This window comes from Bombyx mandarina, chromosome 28 (assembly GCF_030267445.1).
Source record: "Bombyx mandarina strain Sakado chromosome 28, ASM3026744v2".
NCBI lineage: Eukaryota > Metazoa > Arthropoda > Insecta > Lepidoptera > Bombycidae > Bombyx > Bombyx mandarina.
This window is the reverse complement of record NC_143233.1, coordinates 2,267,458-2,276,433: the sequence shown is the minus strand read 5'-3', so window position 1 is coordinate 2,276,433 and position 8,976 is coordinate 2,267,458.

Below are 8,976 nucleotides of genomic sequence, written 5' to 3'. Positions count from 1 at the left end.
ATTAGTCACACGACTCTCAATCAACATCAGAATCCGCTTCGTCCATAATAAGGCATATTTCACCTTCAAAATCATTAGTCTCTCCACGGTTTTATTGTTTTCAATTTATAATGATCACGTTGTTATGTGGAATAGCTATTTGTAATTCGTTCGTGAGTTAAATGCGTGATATATGTTGCGAAGATCGGGTTAGTTAGTTCGGCAGCTTCGTTTGATTGTTTTCGTGCTCACTACTCAGAATAAGCATATGAGTCGACTATTATCAAAGCCGGCAATCTGACTTTTGGATAATTATTGGTAAATCAGAAAAACTAATTATTGACTTTGTATTTATTCCATTGGCAGTCACAAAACTCTTCGGAACGACATCTTAGATAAATAACAGGTTAACTATTAACCTTTATTTAATGCAGGTTTTGAACCGTATTCTTTGAAGGAGACGATTATATTCAAATCAATCTGTATTGACATATCAATAACATTTTTTTGTCCAAATGCACAGATTGCCACCTTTGATAATAGACGACTCATATGTGCAAAACAAAACGGACGTAATGCTAAAATCATTGTTTTCCAGTCTACAGAGTCGGTACGAAAATGAAGAAGAAAGAAGTGAAACTTTTTACGGTGCTCAGTATTGTAGTTTTCTTCATTTTTCATCCTTAAATCAAATTTTCTCTTGTAATAGGTAATGCTGTGTATAAGAGAAACGATTTAGCTCGCTTTCTCCCTCTCTCCACGGTCGAGTGGTTCGCGAGACGTTCTGTCTATTTTCTCACTCTCGCTCTTCCTAAATTGTATCTTTTCTCTCTAGCCGTAACGAATCTGTTGCGAGTTAAGGTTTACTCTCCACACGCCTAAAGAAGTTTCACTTAAGAAAAGCAGACTTCAACAGACTTCAAACAAATTTGGGAATAATAATAATAATAACTAGGAACAAATCACGCACGGACATCCGGCCCCAATTTAGGATTCCCTGTGTTATGGGTAGATTGATAATAAAATGCAAATCATAGAACCAAATACGGATATAGTAAAAATAATACCAAAGGAAGAAAGCCCTTCGCTATGGTACATTGCAATGGATACATGGATCAGGGTTCCAGGAATAGTCAACGATGACAATGATAAGGCCATTATCATGACGGCGAGACCAAGTTCAGAAGGTCTATGAAAACCAAATAGCATCATATAATTTTGCAGAATATATATATCTCCATGATGACCTGCATCTTGACACAGTCAGTAAGTATCTACAGTCGGCATCATTGCGCCGCTTTAAGAAGGCGGCACGACATGAGAACCCTCTTGTCGTGGCCGCTGGAAATTACATACCCGATCCTGTAGACCCAATGGTAAATAGTCGACGTCACCCAAAACACGACTTTACGGATCCTTTCGATCCATTAGTGATGCTTTTAGGTACCACAAGCACTAGTCGCTGTCCTTGTCGAACACGTCGCTTGCGACGAAAGTCTCGACGAGCGAATGAACCCAGTGGGTTCCTCAGTGGGTCGCGCTTCCGATCCGGTGGTAGATTCTGCGAAACACTGCTCTTGTTAGGGCCCATTAGCAACACTCCGGTTTGAGCCCCGTGAGCTCACCGACATGTTAGGACGCATAGGCAAAAAAAATGCAGAATATATACTACGGAGAGAACGCAAATCCTATTGCGCATTCGTGAGGATCACTGATCTAAACAACAAACGTTATAACTCTGCTTATAAAAATATAACAAGGAAATCTATCAATTTTAACCCGGATAGTTCCTAGCTGAATCTAGAATTCATTTTACATGCAATGTTGAGCTTTAACTTGATTGACTTTATGTCTAACATCGTATGCAAGTCAGTTAATTTATTCAAGTCCCTAAATTTCCTGTATGAGTCGATCCTACGTGATACAATTCTAAAATAAAATGGATAATTTAATTTCCTTATCATTATTGTTACCTTTTGTTTTCTAACTAGGTTTTGTTAATAATTCCCAAGTTGCGCAGCCGTGAGTGGTATCAAAATAAGCCGTTTTTTTTTATATTTCCAAGTTACTTAAGCCATGCTGCTATCGATGCCTATGGGGTATTTTTATTTTACGTTGTGGTGTTTATAGCCGAGCCAATAGAGATCACAATGAACGGATGAGATCGTTCAAGTGATTTTTAACTTTGATGAGTGGTTTGCTGAACTTGAGGGCTTCACCTTGGCTGACGGACAAGCACTGGGTCGGCCAAGTGAATAGCTGCTTGGAGAATATTTTTACTGCTTGGATGGGTGAACGAGCTCACGGCCCACCTGATGTTAAGTGGTTACCGGAGCCCGTATACATCTACAACCTAAATGCCGCCACCCACCTTGAGATATGGGTTCTAAGGTCTCATTTACAGTACAACGGCTGCCCGACCCTTCAAACCGAAACGCATTACTGCTTCACGACAGAAATAGGCAGGGTGGTGGTATCTACCAGTAAAAAATAATTACTTTAAATGCCTTTAACGAACACTCCAGAGGTATAATCGACATCAAATCTAATGATATGATCAAACTGAAGTTGAAGGTTTGAAGGGTGGGGCAGCCGTTGTAACTATACTGAGACCCTTAGAACTTATATCTCAAGGTGGGTAGCGCATTTACGTTGTAGATCTCTATGGGCTCCAGTAACCACTTAACACCAGGAGGTGGGCTGTGAGCTCGTCAACCCATATAAGCAATAAAAAAAAAAAAAAATTATTATCTCAATAGATAACTACGATTGAACAAAATATATTACACTTTATGAGGTATTAGATGTTGTCCTAGGTCTAGATTCTAATCAAAGTCACATAGCAATTACTGATAAATATTACAAAATGTCACTTATCTGTAGCGCAAATATAAATGAGTTTTATGTTTGTAAGTTGAGAGTCAATTGTCGTTTGGCATTTTACGTTTAATTAAATAGATCAGATTATAATTAATTGATATCAGAGAATATTATCGCCTTAAATATCCGTACCAGTATTATTCTTAGATGGTAAGCAGGGTTAAATGATTTGGTTCGTTCCTAAAGGCTCACAGGATATTACAATTGAGGCTAAATCTTCAATTACAAAGGTGCTCATTGAAGGATACTAACTACACTGAGACGTTAGAACTTATATCTCATTTACGTTGGAGATGTCTATGGGCTCTAGCAACCACTTAACACCAGGTGGGCTGTGAGCTCGTCCACTGTTAACACTTCTTAGAACGTAATTCTTCACGTTTCGAATAATTTGTAATATAATATTAATAATTTTAATAATATAATAATATAACGCAAAATAATAATTATTTTTTTGTTCACGGTCGTAAATCATCATTTAAATAAATAATATTTTAAAAAACTAACAAAACACACTTTTATAGAAAATCCAACTAAAAAACAGAAAATAAATTTTAATAAACTAATTAAAAAGAGTGTAAGTAAAAATTATTTTATTGTAAAAAAGCGTGGGGTGCATGGTATAAGTAGTTATATATATTTTATGAACAGATATGAGTAGAAGGGCCAGTCTGATAATATCCTGAAAAGCAGCCCACGCTTCATCATTCATCAATCATAAAAAAAAAATATTTTTTAGTTGAATTTCAATTTTTTCAAATTTTTTTTATGTTGTATTGTCATCGGTCCTTAATAAGTATACCAAATTTCGAGCTAATCCGACGTTTTGAAAGGGGTCAAATTCATGTTCAAAGATTCTCAAGTCTTGAATTATTCGTGGAAGTCCAGAGAAGGTTTAAAAGGTAGATAAATATGAAAATGCTCGGAATTAATTAAAAATACGAGCACCAGGAAGGAACGAAGTTCCTTCGGCTAATGTAGAATCGACACAATTTGCAAAAAAAAGAAGGAGAAAGAGAAAGGTATTATACACTACTCGCTTGTGTATACGACTGTCGCGCCTGCGCACGTCTCATTTAACGGTTTTATTCCACGCACTTTTTTCCACGGATTTTTTCTTACGGTTTTACTATCACATTTTTTTCAGTTCGGTCGCGCAGCAAAATCCCTATCCCCTCCAAGCCTGCCGTAAGGAACTTCGTTCCAATAATACCAAAATTTCTTCCCCCTGACCCCGAATTACATCACGGAAAGTACAACAAGTCCCCTATTCCGCGCGCATACCACTTCACAATAAATTTCAAAACGAAACTCCCCTATTAAGTGAATCAAAGGCCATCGGAATAGAGTTCGCCGCGCGTTGCGATCGGTTTTTTGCGTAACGCCCTTGGCGATTGGCAACGCGATGTTACGATAGAATTAAGGTTGCCGGGAATTTAGCGATCAGAGAGAAAAGGAATCCGAACTTTCTAGAATAAAACACAGTAACCTTAAGCTACGTTCAGACGTGTCAATACCATTAGCCGAATCTCATCTTAACTGTTAACTGCCAATTAGACCTTCAGGAGAGTTTTTTTTCCCTACCTATGCTGATAGCCTTGATTAGCTATTTCAGCTTCGCCCTAACGTATGTAGGTGACCTCACGGGGCTCAAACCGGAGTGTTGCTAACACTGACCCTAGCAAGAGCAGTGATTCGCAGAATCTACCACCGGACCGGAAACGCGCCCACTGAGAAGATCCGGCGAGAAACTCAGTTGGCTGGCTGTGGGTTAATTCGCTCGACGAGGTCGGTGACCGGTGCTTATGGTGCCTAAATGCACCGTTAATGGACCGGGAGGATCTGTAATGACGTGCTTTGGACGACGTCGACTGTTTACCATTCGGTCTACAGGATCGGGTCAGGAGAGATCATTTTGATCCCTGCTGAAATAGGTATCTCCGCTGCTCTAAATGTGGCGGGAACCACGATACAAAAATATTTATCGGATGCCTCGCTAATGACATTTTCAAAATAAGCTTACATATATACAGGCTTCGAACAAAAACATTCGGAGCGTCGGTCTACCGAGCAACTTCATATCCAGTCGGTGGTAAATCTTTTCCCTGTCGTTACCTTCCAAATAAGCAGTCATGCGTTGCTAATTCAAGAGTGGAATAACCGTGTTATTAAGAATTTCAGGGGATTTTCTTGCTTGTGTTGGTGTACGAGTTCACGGCCCACCTGATGATAAGTTACCGGAACCCATAGACATCTACAGCGTAAATGCCGCCACATACCTTGAGACATGAGTTCTAAGGTCTTAGTTTGTACAGTACAACGACTGCTCCAACCTAGGTTGGTGGTGCCTATCCGTGCGGACTCACAAGACGTCCTATCACTAGTGTTCGACCCGAAACCAGCGCCCTCGTGGCAGCCTAGGGCTTCAAAAACCAGCACGAGGAGCCCGTCGAACATGTGTATGTTCTTATATGCCGTATGTTCTTTTTTAACAAAATATTGTCTAATCACTCACCGGAACCGATGACCGACTCACGCCGTATCACTTAAGTAGAAGGCTTTAAGGCGGCGATGGAGAAAGAATAGTGATAATGGAAAACCGTAGCGTAGACCGTCACGCATGAGGGTCGTCCCGTTCGAGAACCAAGCAGAAGTGAACGGATGTCAAGTCGCAAAGGCACCGAAAAATCGCGACCCGTGTTGCCGTGGTAAGAACTCAAATACCCACATATTGGTTTCGAAGTTCGAACAACTAGGTAGTAATTACGCAAATACTGTGACTGCATTCACTTTAAGATGGATCGGGAATTCGTTTGCCTATCTCAGTGATTCTCAACCTCTTTTTTGTTGCGGCACATATTTAACGATTTCAAAGTTTGGCGGCACACAAAGAAAAAGATAAAAATTATTTACTTACTACCGAATCACATACATTTGCCAATTTTAACGAAAGAAAAGGTGCAGTAACTACTATGCAACACCTTGTGAATCCCAACTATCACTAAAACAACACGTTTTGTACGCAAAAGTGGCAAGTGTGCGCCGACTTGAGACATATTCCTATTGCTATGCACGCCGCTTCATCATAATTTGGCACTAAGAAAAACCGCGTTGCAAAGCAAATAATATTTTTTTTTTTTTTTTGTGGATTTAATGTTAAAAATGTTTTTCTTTTTAAATGATATAATTTAATAATATTAACATTATTATATATTTGCAAAATTTGGGGGCACACAAAAGTGCCGCGGCACAGTGGTTGAGAATCACTGGCCTATCTCATGTCCTTGTGGGCCATACGCTATGATGGCTCTGCAGTAGCCCAATGACTCGTCAACAAATCGATAAATGTCTTTTATTAATAGTCCCGTTGATCATAGCGACGTCATTGTCCGCTATGCGGTTTGCTTACGAGCCCTTTCAAGGTTGGACTTAATAATTTATGTCACATATGACTCAAATACGTATTAATCGACGCGCTGTCGTGAGCGTAATAGACTTACTAGTTAAGAACCTTGGATAGTATTGACAGAATAGTTTTATAGCAGACAGTGCGTGTTGAATAACCTGGTGTATCTAATCCTAGGTCATATCGTGTTTCAATTGCCTTTAAGGCTCTCAATTGTACGAAGCTGTGTTACTCTCTCTACTGTCTCTTACCACGATCAGGTTATTTGGGCTTATAACTCGCGATCTTTAGTTAAGTAATGCAGAAAATTCTAATGCTATTACCGTCAGAAAATTGCCCAATTATGGGCCTTACCTTTGGAAAATTGAAACTAAAAATATGGTTGTGATGCGCGCGGGTGTCATCAAGCCCTGAAATGGATTAAGGTCATCGACTTTTCTATCTCCTTCGAATGCTTTCTGAACAGAGTCACTGACACGTTGAGGTTAACTTAATCTAAACATCAGCCCGCTGAGTTCTCGCCAAATTATCTCAGCGGGTCGCATTTCTGATCCGGTGGTAGATCCTGCGAAGCACAGCTGCAGCTCTTGCCAGGGATAGTGTTGGCAACTCCCACTGAATTTCTCGCCGGATCTTCTCAATGGATCGCGATTCCGATCCGGTGGTAGATTCTGCGAAGCACTGCTCTTGCTAAGGCCAGTGTAAGCAACACAACTAGGATTAAAAAAAAGTTGGCAACGTCATCAGATTGCCAATGTCATCATGTCAACGTCATTGTTCGGTGAATCTAGCATGGCCCCTCGAGGTCACTAAAATAGGTAGGGAAGAATAAAAGTAAAATAACACGATTCATTTAAACTTAAAATAACGTGAAAGCGTTGTCTACCTTGAGGTGGTATATGGAAGTCTCCAAAAATGCTATAACCGGTTACCACACATCACATTGACAGATAAAAAACTGAAGGTCCTCTTTTTTTCTTGCTCGCACCATCGATTTTACTATTGGAACAACAAAGACGGCAACTTTTTTCAACAGCTCACCAAGACTATCGTTAGTAGATGTCAAGCTTTATCTGAAAATCGACTGAATTCGGTAATCTTCACTGACAATCGCTAACACCCGATATTCAATGCACGTTATCGTCAAACACAGTATTTATGAGCCTGATCATAAAGCCTACAATCGCTTGGATAATTTCCGCTATTCAATTTCAATGTTAACCCAAACGATGTTTTTGAATACTCAAGGAAAAAACGAAATAAATTGCGGCCATTTTTTTGTTTCCAATTTGCATCGGGGTATTAGTTTAAATGACAATAATGATTTGTGTGTGTCTTCTGTTCTCGGCGGCATTGAATGGGCATTTAATTGTACTAGAGGTCCCGCAGTAGTCGAAATTCGACTATAATTAATTGGAATTGTAAGTTTGTACACTATTATGATTGTATTTTATACTTCTATAATCACAAATTTCGCCAAGGCTACACTATAAAAAATATGAACAAAGACAAACAATATTTAATGTATTCTCAATTTGACAATAGACGTCAAGAACAAAAGTTTAAAAATAAATAGTATGCATGCGTGTGTGCGTCAAATACGTGTGGTATGTAGTGTGTGTAATGTTTTCTTTATTGATTTAATGTATCTTTTATGCATTATTTTAAAAAAAATATTAGCATTGTGCACTTCTTCTCTATATTCTCTATAAGTGTGGAAAATTTCATACTACTCCGTCCGCGCAATTTTCGTAAAAAGGGATACAAAGTTTTTGCTTCACGTATTAATATATAGATCTATGGTGTGTATTTAAAGATTGCAGCAGAAGATTGTATTTAAAGATTCGCCTATTGCTAGCAGTGATGGCAATAGGCGAACCAAATACTGCCTATTAGTGCCGCGAAACAATCGTCTCTGAAAGGTAGATCAATATTGTTACGATACTATTATGATTTGACGCACGCTTATCTGTCTCAGGCACATGATCATCAGGGACAAAAAGAAACACGACTACTCACTATTGATGGTACCGATTACTGACGTTGCTGTATTATCTGAGAGCAGGATCTCACTGGTGTTAAAAGTGTACATCAGTCTTATAATTACTTCTTCTTTTTCGCGTACCTAATCGTTGGTAGCTTATTTACTGCTGGTAGGACCTGTTGTGAGTCCGCGCGGGTAGGTACCACCACCCTGCCTATTTCTGCCGTGAAGCAGTAATGCGTTTCGGTTTGAAGGGTGGGGCAGCCGTTGTAACTTACTTGAGACCTTAGAACTTATATCTCAAGGTAGGTGGCGCATTTACGTTGTGGATGACTATGGGCTCCAGTAACCACTTATCACCAGGTGGGCTGTGAGCTCGTCCACCCATCTAAGCAATAAAAAAAATATAAAAAAAAATTTATTCCAATTTCACGCGGCCTGGTAGGATAGCTCACGGGCTCAACCTGAGAGAAATTCTAAGACTGGCCTGGCAAAAGCACTGCTTTGGTGAATTTACTAACGGACCGAAATCGCGATTCACTGCGAGAAACTTACTCCCAGATTTACGGTAAGCAACGGCTTGGCTCTGCCCCTGAGATTGCTGACGTAGCAGATAAGCGTAAGGAAGTAGTACATAAGCGATGGTAACCACTCACCATCAGTTGAGCCGCATACTCGTCTGCCTACGAGGACAATAAAAAAAAAGATCTCACATCCCAGATCGGAT